This window comes from Giraffa tippelskirchi, chromosome 1 (genome assembly GCF_054371585.1).
Source record: "Giraffa tippelskirchi isolate mGirTip1 chromosome 1, T2T-mGirTip1v1.2.pri, whole genome shotgun sequence".
Taxonomy (NCBI): domain Eukaryota; kingdom Metazoa; phylum Chordata; class Mammalia; order Artiodactyla; family Giraffidae; genus Giraffa; species Giraffa tippelskirchi.
The window spans coordinates 40,174,343-40,190,433 of record NC_137275.1 but is presented as its reverse complement, the minus strand read 5'-3'; the positions used below and the strand labels follow the sequence as shown (position 1 = coordinate 40,190,433).

Genomic DNA, 16,091 nt, shown 5'->3' with positions numbered 1-16,091 from the left:
GAAAAGGAGTACATCAAGGCTGTATATCGTCACCCTGCTTATTTAACTTATATGCAGAGTACATCATGAGAAACGCTGGGCTGGAAGAAACACAAGCTGGAATCAAGATAGCTGGGAGAAATATCAATAACCTCAGATATGCAGATGACACCACCCTTATGACAGAAAATGAAGAAGAACTAAAGAGCCTCTTGATGAAAGTGAAAGAGGAGAGTGAAAAAGTTGGCTTAAAGCTCAACGTTCAGAAAACTAAGATCATGGCATCCGGTCCCATCACTTCATGGGAAATAGATGGGGAAACAGTGGAAACAGTGTTAGACTTTATTTTTTTGGGCTCCAAAATCACTGCAGATGGTGATTGCAGCCATGAAATTAAAAGACGCTTACTCCTTGGAAGGAAGGTTATGACCAACCTAGACAGCATATTAAAAAGCAGAGACATTACTTTTCCAACACAGGTCCGTCTAGTCAAGGCTATGGTTTTTCCAGTAGCCATGTATGGATGTGAGCATTGGACTATAAAGAAAGCTGAGCGCTGAAAGACTGATGCTTTTGAACTGTGGTTTCAGAGAAGACTCTTGAGAGTCCCTTGGACTGCGAGGAGATCCAACCAGTCCATCCTAAAGGAGATCAGTCCTGGGTGTTCCTTGGAAGGACGATGTTGAAGCTGAAACTCCAATACTTTGGCCACCTGAAGCAAAGAGCTGACTCATTTGAGAAGACCCTAATCCTGGGAAAGATTGAGGGCAGGAGGAGAAGGGGATGACAGAAGATGAGATGGTTGGATGGCATCACCAATTCAATGGGTCTGAGTTTGGGTAAACTCCAGGAGCTGGTGATGGACAGGGAGGCCTGGCATGCTGCAGTCCATGGGATCGCAAAGAATCAGACATGACTGAATGACTGAACTAAACTGAACTGAATGATTTTTGTTGACTTTTCAAAGAAATGTTAATGAACCAAACTCAAATATAGTCACAATCATCAGAAGACAGTTAATTTCTAGGAACTTTGTAAGTGAAACCGGAATCTTTAACATTTTTGTGCTGACAGTATTTTAATACGTGGTTATTTGGTAACCTGAAGCTCAGATTCTAGATACTGTATTTTAAATAGACAAAAAGGCTGCTAATTGAGCAAAACCTTTAAGCTCCAATCTTTTTGATGAGGCAAGGTAAGCCAGAGCTTACATTTAGGCCAAGTCTATTCTCTTTGAGGCTAAGAATGGCATTCTTAATCTGTGTAATTTTCTGGATGTGGTTGATATAAAATCAAACAAGAATGCACTTTACACAGCATAGTCAATACTTTGAATAACATCAATGTTTTACAGTCACTATTATATAAAGATTTATTTTTAGCTCTTGGGTATTGATTCTGGAATTTTAATGTACATTCAGAGCGTTCCGTTGCTAATAATGGTCACTTCTAATTAATATCAGTGTTTTAAAGTCGAGGATTGCTTAGGGTTGTAAACAAGTATTTGGGTTATTTATAGTTATAATATTTTGAAACTTGAAACAGGCTTGAAGGAAAAAAGAAGGGAGGATATCTCAACTATAAAACCTGAGAATGATGGGTATACAGTGCAAACACTTTTGAGAGGTCTATGTCTATGGTTGTTTTAACATTTCTTCCTGTAAAAAGTTTTAAAATTATGTTTTGCTTTATGAAGATTTTCTGAAGTATTATGGGGAATATCTTACCCAAATTTTATTCTGTCTGATTTTGGTTATTATGAAATATTTTCTGAAGAAAATTGGAAAAAGAAGTGAGATCACACAGTAACTTGTCCATAATAATATTTTCCTTTGGTTTTGGAGGAAGGCAATGGAGACCGCACCAAGATGAGGAAGATGATAGCTAGCCTTCCCTATGAACTGTGTCTCAGACTATGCTTTTAACGTTATTATATATCACTGAGCCTTCTCTTGTTTCTCACTGAGGCCATTTTAGTAACATTGTCTCTGAACTCTTTGATTTTCAGTTTCTTCCATTCTTTCAGCCATGCCTTCACATCACCACCAAATTGTAATTATGTAATTTATTTTCTAAACTCTGCAAAGACTTGTTAATGTTCCTCAAATAAATTTTGGACTCTGCACTAGAATGCAGACCCTTAGGATCTGCTACAATCTCTCTCTGCAAACTTGCCGGGAAAGATTGGATATCAAAGGCAACACTTGTCTTCACAATGTCATTCTGATGGGTTTACATATTGTGCATACAATGTGGTTATTCTTTTATTTTTGTCTTTTAAGCTAGCAGCTCCCATGGTAAGGGAAAGGGAAAATATTTTGTAAGTGTTTATGTAAAATTCTAGACCCCAGTAAAGGAATAGCAAACTCTATTTCAGGAACTTGGGTCCTTGATTCATTTTATAGAACTGAAGCAAACTTATCCACACCTCTTCATCCTCAAGGATAAACAGGGAAATGTGACAGCTCTATTTTCTTCAAAAAGTTGTTTTGTGGATTAGTGAGGCAATATCCTTAAGAGTGTTTTGAACACTGAATATGGGTTATGTAAATGTAGATTATAATAAGGGTAGGCAGAAAAATTAGTTGGTTTACAGCATAGTAAGAAAATTAATGAATTCAGTAGAAGCAACCCATTATGCAGCGACATCTAGGAGGACTCCAAAGCAACTGTTTACTCCTATTTGCAAAATGACCTTGAAAATTCATTACCTGACCTCACTGTATGCATCGATAAATTGTGCCGTATTTGGAAAAGCCTGAGGGAAATGAGGCATTACCAGTGTACTGGCTGTGTTTACAAGGTCTGCAACAGTAGGACAAATGCTTTCATTGTGTAGAGGGTCTGTGTTGTAACACAATATAATTAGGTTTGGTCTGGTTTCATTTTCAATTAAAGTGATCAGCTTAATTCACTTTTCTTCCAGTTAGTAGCAAGGTAAATTTGATAATATTTCAGGCTTGTTTACAGTGTATTCTTGTTCCCTGTAACTCTTTAAGATATAGTTTTATTTCTCTGGTTTACTAAATGTGAATATAGTTCTTGCCTTATTGTAGTTAAAGTGTTAGTCGCTCAGTCGTGTCAGACTCTTTGTGACCCCATGGACTGTAGCCCACCAAGCTCTATTGGTGGAATTCTCCAGGCAAGAATACTAGAGTGGGTAGCCATTCCCTTCTCCAGGGGATCTTCCCAGCCCAAGGATTGAACCTGGGTTTCCTGCATTGCTGGCAGATTCTTTACCATTTGAGCCACGAGGGAAGCTCACCTTTTATAGATAAGCAGCCAAACTCAAGGTGGTCAGCCATTACTGAGGGCCTACTGTGTGTCAGGACAAGACAGAAAACAAGAGGAACTACATGAAAGGACTTGCTGGGCTTGGAGTAGGAGTTCAGAATAGCAAAATCATAATGTGCTTGAAAGAAGCAGAAATTGAGGCTGTATAGAGTGGTTTGGAGGAGGGCATGGCAGACCCACTCCAGTATTCTTGCCAGGAGAATTTCCATGGACAGAGGAGCCTGGTAGGCTATAGTTCTTGGGGTCACAAACATCGGACACAACTGAGCAGCTACACACACCACAGAATGGTTATCAACAGGTTCTAGAGGGCCATTAACATTACATTCTGGAGTTTCTATTTTATCTTTAGATGATGGAAAAGAAAAATGTATAAAAATAATCAGAAGTATGATTTTTAAAATTCACTTTATAGGGTAATATTTAAGTGAAGCCATGCCTATCCCCAACTCCCTTAATATTGAGACATAAAATGGTTAAACAACATGATGTGATCGATTCACTAACTGTGGCAAGTGGCTTGGGAGGCAGTCAGTACACTTCTGAGTTGGAGAAGGGGAGAAGGCAAGAGTTTGGGTCTGATCACCTTGTATACAAACTGATGACAAACTGTCAAATAAACCAAATGATCTTTGCTAGAATGAATGTCACCTATTTATGGAATGCTTTTTATGAGATGTACCTAGATGTCTTGAGAGTCCCTTGGACTGCAAGGAGATCAAATCAGTCAATACTAAAGGAAATCAACCCTGAATATCGTTTGGAGTCAAATTAGAACAATATATAAACAGAGTGATGAGATAAATGAACAAAATTCTTAATCTTTCCCCCAAACCTGTATCAAACTCTTACAATGTTTTGCCTATTGTTGTTGTTCATTCATTAAGTTGTGTCCAACTCTTTGTGACCCCACAGACTGCAGCACACCAGGCTTCTCTGTCCTCCACTATTTCCCAGAATTTGCTCAAATTTATGTCCATTGAGTGGGTGATGCTATCTAACCATCTCATCCTTGGTTACCCTCTTCTCCTTTCATCTTTAATCTTTCCCAGCATCAGTGTCTTTTCCAATGAGTCGACTCTTTGATTAGGTGGCCAAAGTATTGGAGCTTCAGCTTCAGCATCAGTCCTTCCAATGAATATTTAGAGTTGATTTCCTTTAGGATTGACTGATTTGATCTCTTTATAGTCCAAGGGACTCTCAAGAGCCTTATCCAGCACCACAGTTCAAAAGTATTAGTTCTCCAGTGCTCAGCCTTCTTCATTATCTGAACCACAGTCAGCTCCAGGTTTTGTTTTTGCTGATTATATAGAGCTTTTCCATCTTTGGCTGCAAAGAATATTATCAATCCGATTTTGGTATTGACCGCTTGTAGAGACATCACTTGTGTTGTTGCAAAAGGCTATTTGCTATGACCAGAGTGTTCTCTTGACAAAACTTTGTTAGTCTTTCCCCTGTTTCATTTTGTACTCCAAGGACAAACTTGCCTGTTACTCCAAGTATCTCTTAACTTCCTACTTTTGTATTTCAATCCCCTATGATGAAAAGGACAGGTTTTTATTTTTTTTGGTGTTGGTTCTAGGTCTTGCAGGTCCTCATGGAACCAGTCAACTTCAGCTTCTTTGGGCTTAGTGCTTGGGATATAGATTTGAATTACTGTGATATGGAATGGTTTGCCTTGGAAACAAATCAAGATCATTCTGTCATTTTTGAGATTGCACCCAAGTACTGCATTTCTGACACTTTTGTTGACTATGAGGGCTACTCCATTCCTTCTAAGGGATTCTTGCACACAGTAGTGTTGCAGAAACCAGTTTTCATGAAAACAAGCACCACACTTGGAAAGTTGGAGAACTCAGGTTTATTACACCAGTGGGCCCAGAGATATTAATGCTCCAACCTCTGAGCCCTGAGCAAAGGGGTTACAGAGTTTTTATACATGGACAGGCATGATTAAGCAGGTTTGCAGGGGCTGGGTGATTGCAAAGAGCAGGACAAGGGTGAGTGAGATAAGCTCCAGTTCCTAATATTGTGAGTCTCCACTTTCTTTTTTTTTTAAATAAATTTATTTATTTTAGTTGGGGAATAATTACTTTACAATATTGTAGTAGTTTTTGCCATACATTGACATGAATCAGCCATGGGTTTACATGTGTTCCCCTTCCTGGACCCCCCTCCCACCTCCCTCCCCATCCCATCCCTCTGTGTCATCCCATTGCCCCAGCCCTGAGCATTTGTCTCATGCATCGAACATGGAATGGTGTTCTGTTTCACATATGATAATATACATGTTTCATTGCTATTGTCCCAGAACGTCCCACCCTCACCTTCTCCCTCAGAGTCCATAAGACTGTTTCTGAGACCATCTGACCTACATGATCCAGACTTTGCAAGGAGCAAGCTGAGTTACAGAGGTAGAAGAAGCAGAATGTTATGTAAAATTTTAACTTTTCCTCTTCAGTAGTAGATATAATGGTCTTCTGAATTAAATTCACCCATTTCCATCCATTTTAGTTCACTGATTCCTAAGGTGTTGATGTTCACTTTTGCCATCTCCTGCTTGACCATGTCCAGTTGATTCATGGGCCTAACATTCCAGGTTCCTATGCAATATTATTCTTTACAACATCAGGCCACATTTTGTCAGAACTCTTCACTCTGACTCATCCGTCTTGGGAGGCTCTGCATAGCATAGCTCATAGCTTCATTGAGTTATGCAAGCTCCTTCACCATGACAAGGCTGTGATTCATGAAAGGAATGTTTTGTCTAGAATACTGCAGAAGTTATTTGTTAATGATCTCCACATAATCTATTATTCTCCCTGGATTATGAACTCACATTGCTGATGGAGTGATTTTGCCACCTACCTGTTTAAAAGTGATAGTGAAAGTGAAGTCTCTCAGTCATGTCCAACTCTGCAATCCCATGGACTGTAGCCTACCAGGCTCCTCTGTCCATGGGATTTTCCAGGCAAGAGTACTGGAGTGGGTTGCCATCTCCTATTTAAAACCCTCCAATAATTTCTCATTTACTTTAGGATATATACAAATTTCCTAAACATGTCTCACAAAATTCTGTGTTATCGGGTATCTTCTTACTTCTTAAACTAATTTATTTTGTTTTCCCTCTTATTATGTTTGCTCTAGTAACACTGGTCATTTTCAGCACCTTAGAATAATTTTTCTGTTTTCCTTTCTAGACCTTACTTCTCTTCTCTCTTGGTCCAGTTAATATGTACAGATTATCCATATGTCAACCAAAATCCTACTTCTTCAGGATCTTCTCCCCTGATTTCTCTGAAGAACTTTTATTGCATTATTTGGTTATTTTATAACAGCACATTTATAAGTTGATGTTTGTTTCTGTGATTATTTGATTAATGTCTTGGTCTCCCAGCATACTGGAAGCTGTATGAGTAGAGAGATTATGTCTCTCTGTGGCCACTATTTTATTTCCAGGATCTTCCATGGTGTGTAACAAAGAATAAGGCTCAGTAAAGATATTTTGACTGAATAAATAAACAGTGTTCCTTCAAAAGCTGATGAGGGACAGAGTCCAAAACACTTGTACAAAAATTGGACTCTCTCCAATAAAGATTAGGTCAGTTGCAATAGGAGGAAAGAAAAATATGGCGGCAGCGGTGGTGGTGGTTTAGTTGCTAAATCCTGTCAGACTCTTGCGACCCTGCGGACTGTAGCCTGCCAGGCTACTCTGCCCATGGGATTCTCCAGGCAAGAATACTGGAGCGGGTTGCCATTTCCTTCTCCAGGGTATCTTCCCGACAGGGATTGAAGCCGTGTCTCCTGCATTGCAGGCAGATTCTTTACCAACTGAGCTATGAGGGAAGCCCAAAATATGGTGGTAGATGCAAATTATTGTGTAGATTTGTAGTTGGAAGAAAATGATGTTCTTGCCTAATGATTTCTCTTAGTATGAGACAATCAGTGCACTGAACTCATGGGTTTGGGGAAATTTATGGAGATAAATTAAGGTATGAAATAATCATCTTCTAAAAGAGAAAAGCAAACTTCCTCGAAATCTGAAAGAGGAGTAAAGAAAAGTTTTGTTACCAGATTGAATGTTCTCGTTTTCCATCTCTTGTCTCCACCCAGCTTTTTATCCACAGCATTTAAAATGGGTGATTAAATCTTAACATGGTTTCATCCCTGTCTTTCTTCTTTATTATCTATCCTCTAGATTCTTTCTTTAGATATTAGGCATTCAAACAACTGCCACTGTTTTGATATATAGGACTCATATCCTTGATCCTGAATCTAAACTTGGATTTTTAACAGTATGGTAGAAGAAATGAGTTCTGTATTTTTGTCTGAAAAGAATTTGTTAGTATAACAGTTCTTTTTCATAAGCAAGACTCAAACAAGAAAACAAACTCAAAAGATCTTAAGACTTTTTGACTACCAAACAGTGGAATTACAGACTAAATTTAGGTAGAGAACAGATAGTGAGTTAATTAGCATATTGTTGGTATGTATATAAAAAATTTAGGTATGTATATGTCATTTCCTATTAATGTTTCTAACAAATTGAATTTTATATTAAAAATGTAGTAAGTAAATAAAATTTTCCATTAAAGAACTTGTAGGAAAAACTGTAGTAAAAATAAAAACTGTAGGAAATAAAAAATAATAAAGCAGAAGTAACGAAAATAGGATACTACAGGAGAGCTTTTTTCTTTCAGCAAATAAAATAGCCCAAATTCTATTTCATTATGATGAGATAGGGTATTTGTGTAAAAGGGACCTTAACCTCATAAGCTGAATGCTCTTTATTCATTGTGTTTTTATGGTAACTGGTATGTACATAACCCTTCTAATAACACCTTTATTTTACAAACAAAGGTAGTGAGTAATTCAGTAGTTTATATTCTCAACAGTGCTTATGAAAATAATATATTTTTATTAATTTTTTGATTATGAAAAATGTCAAGGTTTCTCATTAACTGCTCTCTTGACTTTGGCTTACTCTTTTCAAAATTAACTTCGAGAAAGTGTATTTTGGGACACAAAATACATGTGCATATTTTATTTTCACACACTGACACCATCTTGAAACCATAAGAATTCCATTATTTTTTGTTTTCACGATCTTTTCCAGCTGTTTCCAAACACATGTTGTGTATTTCTACAAGATGAACTGCTTTGTATTTCTTTGAAAAGTGTATCTTAAGGAACATTTCCTCAGCATTATTGACACATACAAACAAATCCTTTTGTCAGTATTATTATGAAACCTTGCAAATTTTAATTTCCAGGATCCCTATTATGTTATAGCTGCAGCAGGTAGTTTGCAATTTTTGTCTTGTTCTGGTCTGTTTTTCTCCTTTCTTTACCTATTGTATACATCCTCATCTTTACTGTCTAGGATAAAATTAAAACCTATATTTTTTATATAGAATCATTACTCTAATAACTATAATAGCCTATTGTGGTTAGGTCTACATAAATAGGTATATTCTTGCTGACTTATTTTAAAGGATTATAAAGCACATCTTTTATTTACCTAATAAGTTTGGAAATCACATTTATTAGAAATATCATTGCTTTAAACTCTGCTTTAAGTATGTCTGAAAATTTACATTAATTTCCTTTGGGAACCAAGAAACCAAGAAATGGCATGGCTGGAGTATATTTTCTGTATAAACTGTTACAGAAGCATATTGGTAGCCATAGATAGGCAGATTTTCTGCAAATGAAACTAGACCCCTTATGATTCATCATACCTTCTTCCATTAAGTTAATGGATTGCTAAGAACTTGAATGATTTTGAGGACAGAATAGGTACTTTGAAACACTTTGTATTAACATAGAAAACAGTTATTAGCATCATATATGAATCCAGTGATAGGCACCACTGAATTTTGCCACTGCTAATGTTTTTTTGAAGGATCAATTTTGTAATATAGATTAATAAATCCCATAAATTATAAATTTGAGTGTCTACTTCTCACACATGTTATTCTAGGTGAAAGACCTAGATTTACAAATTATGTTCAGTCGTCGTCCTAATCTTTCATATATAATGCCAAAACTTAGTCTTGCAGCATACAACAAAATGACATAAAATAGATTACAAGAGAAAAACTGAAATTGTATGGCAATATTGCTGTGAGTATATATCCTCAGTAGCTTTTATTAGGTCTCATCTATGAAGGGGTGTTACAAAATAATAAGATCACTCATTCTTTATGCATTGATCAGTATGCATTTACTGGTATGACTTGTGTATGGTAATATTTTTATGATGGTACAAAAATTATATCTTTCTCTGGCAGATAAGAAGTTACCAGTAATCATTTTATCTTATTTCTTGACCCTGCACATGATGGGGATGATGAAGCCCTTACTCCTTCCTAAGATTAATTACCTCCCTGCACTTTGGAATGCACTGTTGCAAACAATGAAACTGAAACATACACATCAGAAAGCAGAATTTTTTAGTTGAAGTGAAGTGGGTTAAGAAAAGTCCTTTTCTTATACCATCTCCTGAAGAACCCACTTGTAAAAGTCTTGGTAGTGAGGAAGCGACTTAAAACATGATGTATAGTGGGCCAGTATTTGGAGACTGACCACTGGATGCAAACAGATTCTCAAATGCATGAGGTATCCAAGAGAATGATATAGGTAAGCTGATTTATTTCTTATGTCAAGCATAAGAAACAGATGAAGCTTAAAAACAAAAAAAAACTTCAACAGCATCCATATTGGCTATCAGTGCTGAATTTCTAATGTCATTCAAGACCTTACATGGTTTGGGATCTATCTCTCTTTGCAGTTTGTCTTTTGTTACTCCAGTCCGTGGCCCTGATGCTTTAGCTTAACTGTACAATCCAAAAATGTGCCCTGTATTTTATATCACTAATTATTTTACTGCTGCTTTCTTTCTGGGAAAATTTCCCACACTGCTGCATGTCAGAATGCACTTCCTCCACAATTGGTTTAGAGAAGTCCCAACCTTAAAGATATTAGGTTCCTTTAGGTGAAACTGCAAATAGTCTTTAAAAATATCTTGCAATTATGTGGACAGTATATTTCCATATATAGTATATATTTATGTAGCACTATCTTATTTGACAGGAGTTTTGATTAAAATGGTACAAATGGAGAAGAATTGACATTTAGAATAAGGGAAATAATTATTCTGTTTAAACAAGCATATGCACAATCACATCACAATTCCTGTGTTGTTGAATGCTTGGTTTAAAGATTAATTTTGCTGTCAAGGCATTAAGCTTTGTAATTTAAGACAAATTAGATACTGGGTTTTGGGTCTGACATGTCTATTGAAATTGTTACATATAAATAACCTCCAAAGTCTCTCATCCACTTCTTTTTAACAAGTTGAAGTTTCTTTATTCTTTCTTTATTATGTTTTAATTGACAATTTCTTATAGCAGGGTAATTTTTAGAGCAGTTTTACAGCTGTTCCTCATGTGCAGCAGAATGGGGCAACTGTGGAAGTAGACATAGATACATACTTTCAGAAAGAACAAGTACCATGAGACCTCAATGGTCAAAGACCTGATGAGTAACATTGCCAGTGTTGGAATAATGATCGCTATAATTCATTAAATCTGTTTTCAAAATGTGTGTATGAGTATACACAAACATCAGTTTTTCGTGTATAATGAATCTTATTAATGTGGATGAATGAAGATATTGTTGGATAAAATCTCAATTTACCTATCCAAAAAGTTTACTTTAAAAATGAGACTTGGATTTGAAGAATATAAATCAATATAAATCAATAAAGTCTGAAAAGTTCAAAACAAAATGAAACTGGAAATTGTCATTGGCGAAAGGGAACTGCTAATGTTGGCCAAAGGTCTTGTTATATTAGGCAGGACTCTACTTTCATGGAAAACAACTGAACCATCAATCAAAAATGATAACAGTACATAGAATACAGTGCAAATTTAGACATATGTGGTAATGGGAATTGAGATGGTCGTAATACCTGGCAGAAAGAAAAGATAAATAGTCCAGACACACATTCATAGCTCCTCTGCTGCTAAGGCACTTCAGTCGTGTCCAACTCTGTGCGACCCCATAGAGGGCAGCCCACCAGGCTCTGCCATCCCTGGGATTCTCCAGGCAAGAACACTGGAGTGGGCTGCCATTGCCTACTCCAATAGCTCCTCTAGGATTCCTATAATATACAGATTTTTATCTATATTTTCTTAGATCCAGAATAAATGTATAGGGTCAATTTTGACTCTGTTAATAGTAGATTAAATGCAGGATATCCATTTCTTACCATGTATGAAAGCAAAAATAGGCTGTTTGTTGTTGGTGTTAGTTTTCGTTTCACTTGGGCTTTCTTTTCATGGTCACAAGGTGGCTTCTCACCTCCAAGCATCATATTCTCACAACATTATCAAGGTAGGAAGCAGGAGCAGGGGTGATTTGAATAAACTCTCCTTATGTATCTGTTATTTCAATCTGTTATTTGTAGGAAGGGACCAGCATTTTCCTGCACCACAGCATGTGCTTATGAGCTCAGTCGTATCTGACTCTTTGTGACCCTGCATACTGTAACCTGCCAGGATCCTCTGTCCATGCGATTATCCAGGTGAGAATGGAGTAGGTTGCCACTTCCTTTTCCAGGGGATCTTCCAGACCCAGGGATTAAACCCGTGTCTCTTGTGTCTCCTGCACTGGCAGGTGATTGCTTTACCACTGCACCACCTGGGAAGCCACACCACTGAATAATGACTTTTATTTAATCAGCCAAAACAAGGATCGGGTCATTTCTTGTTGTGAATAAGAAGCTGGAAGAATTAGTATCTATAAAAAGAGGACAGGGTTATCATGACTGGCTTGAATCAATTATGATTATCTCTTAGTGCTGGTCACTATGCAACCTCAAAAAACTACCAAGTAAGAAGCAGCAGAAAATGTCTATTAGCAAAAACTCTTAACAATTTCTATGACAAAAAATATAACCTGAAAAATTAGTTGCATAGAGGTGCCAAATCATTAAAAATATTTATCTTGAATAAGTTGACAAACAAAAATGTGTGTTCCCAGAAAGAACTATAGAATGAATATAATTTGGAGGGCAGTATATTATACAGATAGTCAAAGATTTCAAATAATTTTATTTTGTCTTTTATTACTCTCATTTTTAAAATTTTTAATTTCTCTAAACAAAAACAAAAAGCTACAAAAGCAGTTCACTGATTTCTCCCACCCCTGCCCCTTTTTTCTTGAGACTACCAATCTGTTCTCTGAATCTATGAGAAGACTTTTGTTTTGTGATGTTTTGCTTTTAGATTTCATATATTAAGAGAGATTATCTAGTATTCATCTTTCTCTGTCTGATTTATTTCACTGAGCATAATGCCCTTAGTTCAGTTCAATTCAGTTGCTCAGTCATGTCTGACTCTTTGCGACCCCATGAATTGCAGCACGCCAGGCTTCCCTGTCCAACACCAACTCCCAGAGTCTACCCAAACCCATGTCCATCGAGTCACTGATGCCATCCAACCATCTCATCCTCTGTCGTCCCCTTCTCCTCCCGCCCCCAATCCTACCCAGCATTAGGGTCTTTTCCAATGAGTCAGCTCTTCGCATGAGGTGGCCAAAGTATTGGAGTTTCAGCTTCAACATCAGTCCTTCCAATGAACACCCAGGACTGATCTCTTTTAGGATGGATTGATTGGATCTTCTTGCAGTCCAAGCGACTCTCAAGAGTTTTCTCCAACACCACAGTTCAAAAGCATCAATTTGCGGCGCTCAGCTTTCTTCACCGTCCAACTCTCACATCCATACATGACCACTGGAAAAACCATAGCCTTGACTAGACGGACTTTTGTTGGCAAAGTAATGTCTCTGCTTTTCAATATGCTATCTAGGTTGGCCATAACCTTCCTTCCAAGGAGTAAGCGTCTTTTAATTTCGTGGCTGCAATCACCATCAGCAGTGATTTTGGAGCCCCAAAAAATAAAGTCTGACACTGTTTCCATTGTTTCCCCATCTATTTCCCATGAAGTGATGGGACCAGATGCCATGATCTTAGTTTTCTGAAAGTTGAGCTTTAAGCCAACTTTTTCACTCTCCTCTTTCACTTTCATCAAGAGGCTCTTTAGTTCTTCTTCACTTTCTGCCATAAGGGTGGTGTCATCTGCATATCTGAGGTTATTGATATTTCTCCCAGCTATCTTGATTCCAGCTTGTGTTTCTTCCAGCCCAGCATTTCTCATGATGTACTCTGCATATAAGTTAAATAAGCAGGATGACAATATACAGCCTTGACGTATTCCTTTTCCTATTCGGAACCAGTCTGTTGTTCCATGTCCAGTTCTAACTGTTGCTTCCTGACCTGCATACAGGTTTCTCAAGAGACAGGTCAGATGGTCTGGTATTCCCATCTCTTGAAGACTTTTCCACAGTTTATTGTGATCCACACAGTCAAAGGCTTTGGTATAGTCAATAAAGCAGAAATAGATGTTTTTCTGGAACTCTCTGTCTTTTTTGATAATCCAGCGGATATTGGCAGTTTGATCTCTGGTTTCTCTGCCTTTTCTAAAACCAGCTTGAACATCTGGAAGTTCACGGTTCACATATTGCTGAAGCCTGCCTTGGTGAATTTTGAGCATTACTTTACTAGCATGTGAGATGAATGCAATTGTGCGGTAGTTTGAGCATTCTTTGGCATTGCCTTTCTTTGGGATTGTAACGAAAACTGACCTTTTCCAGTCCTGTGGCCACTGCTGAGTTTTCCAAATTTGCTGGCATACCGAGTGCAGCAGTTTCACAGCATCAACTTTCAGGATTTGAAATAGCTCAACTGGAATTCCATCACTTCCACTAGCTTTGTTCATAGTGATGCTTTCTAACGCCCACTTGACTTCACATTCCAGGATGTCTGACTCTAGGTGAGTGATCACACCATCGTGATTATCTGGGTCGTGAATATCTTTTTTTGTCCTTAAGATTTATCCAAATTTTATACACACACACACACACACACACACACACACACACACACACATACGCATTTTCTTTATCCATTAATCTATTAATCCATCTCCATGGACATTAGTTGTTTCCTTCTCTTGGCTATTGCAAATAATGCTGCAGTGAGCATGGGGGTAGATATATCTTTTCAAGTTAGCATTTTCATTTTCTTTGGATAAATACCTAGAAGTGGAATTGCTGGGTAATATAGAGGTTCCATTTCTAATTTTTTGAGGAAATGCCATACAGTAAGTTCCTTACATACAAATGAGTTTCATTCTGAGAATGCATTCATAAGTCCACTTTGTTCATACATACAACAAAATTAGCCTAGGAACTCAACTAACACATTCTCCTATATAATACTTTACTGTAATAGGTTTATAATACTTTTCACACAAATAATACATCAAAAAATGAACACAAAACATAAAGAAGACATTTTTAATCTTACAATACAATACCTTGAAAAGTACAGTAGTACAAGGAGCAAAGATGGCAGAGCGAGGCACGTTGAGGCTATCTGGCCTTTGGGCCAGGGGACAGGCCGGCCCCCGGGGGCTGAAGTGCTTCTACTGGCCCGTTTTTCAAGGAAGAACAGTTTCCTTGCCATTTAGGTGCTTTTATATTCATCTCTAAAAGAAAACAAAATGCTGAACTTGGGATTTGGCAAGTATTTCTATGTTGTCTCTTGGAGTGGGGTAGTCCTACTTCTTCTATCTGGTCACCTTACCTATTCTTGAAATGTGGATATCTCTTCTGGACACTTTACTTCCATGATTTGGATTGGAAAAGGCTGCTTTTCTTTTTTTTCCACCACTCAGATTCAACACAGAGAAGCTCCTGGGGTGCAGTCATCCTGCCAACTTTCCTTGGAAGAAAGAACAACTGACATGTATCTTCAACTGCTATTTGCTTAATCACAAAGAAATTATTTCAAAAGCTGAAGGCTTATGTCTGATTTGAAACAGACGCTTTGATAGTGATATTTGTGAATTCTTTATCTTTTTTTCCAAAGAAGAAGACTAAATATAAATAGCAGATATCGGTATGACATCAGGGTTTTGGGTTTTTTTTTTTAACATCTTCCAGTTTTAACCACTATCATGATAAGCACAGTTGAGACTTGCAGCAGTAAATTCCAGATATACGTTCTAATTTGAAGTGAAAGAGATGCTTTAAAAGTTACATATGTATCTAAATCCTGGCTCATCATTTGACATGGATTTACTAGATAAGAACAAAGGTCTCATTTTGCAATAAAACCTTTGATGTGATAAAGAAGCAAAAAGACAAGATATCACAATGTTACTTTCATATGTGAATAAACCATCACAAACATATAAATACCTATTTTTACATAGGTAAGTCCACAGTTTGTGATGATAAGAGGAATTTTTCTCCTGAAGAAGAAAGCTGTGGTTGACTTCATTCTCAGAAATCTTTGGATATTTGGTATTTTTAAATGTTTTTTCTTTTTTTTTTTTTTTTTTTTATAAATTTATTTATTTTAGTTGGGGGCCAATCACTTCACAACACTGCAATAGTTTTTGCCATACATTGACATGAATCAGCCATGGGTTTACATGTGTTCCCCCTCCTGGACCCCCCACCCACCTCCCTCCCCATCCCATCCTTCTGGATCATTCCATTGCCCCGGCCCTGAGCCCTTGTCTCATGCATCGAACATGGAATGGTATTCTGTTTCACATATGATAATATACATGTTTCAATGCTATTCTCCCAGAACGTCTCACCCTCACCTTCTCCCTCAGAGTCCATAAAATTGTTCCATGCATCTGTGTCTCTTATTCTGTCTCGCATATAGGGTTATCATG

General features: G+C 37.3%; 1 long non-coding RNA gene across 1 annotated transcript in view; it reads left to right on the top strand.

Moving 5' to 3' along the window:
- LOC145544844 (uncharacterized) overlaps positions 1–16,091 on the top strand; it is a 130,154-nt gene that overhangs the window by 97,618 nt on the left and 16,445 nt on the right. The window contains exon 2 of the long non-coding RNA XR_014081668.1: positions 11,747–11,863. This is a non-coding gene — a long non-coding RNA (uncharacterized LOC145544844). The remainder of the gene's footprint in view (positions 1–11,746; positions 11,864–16,091) is intronic.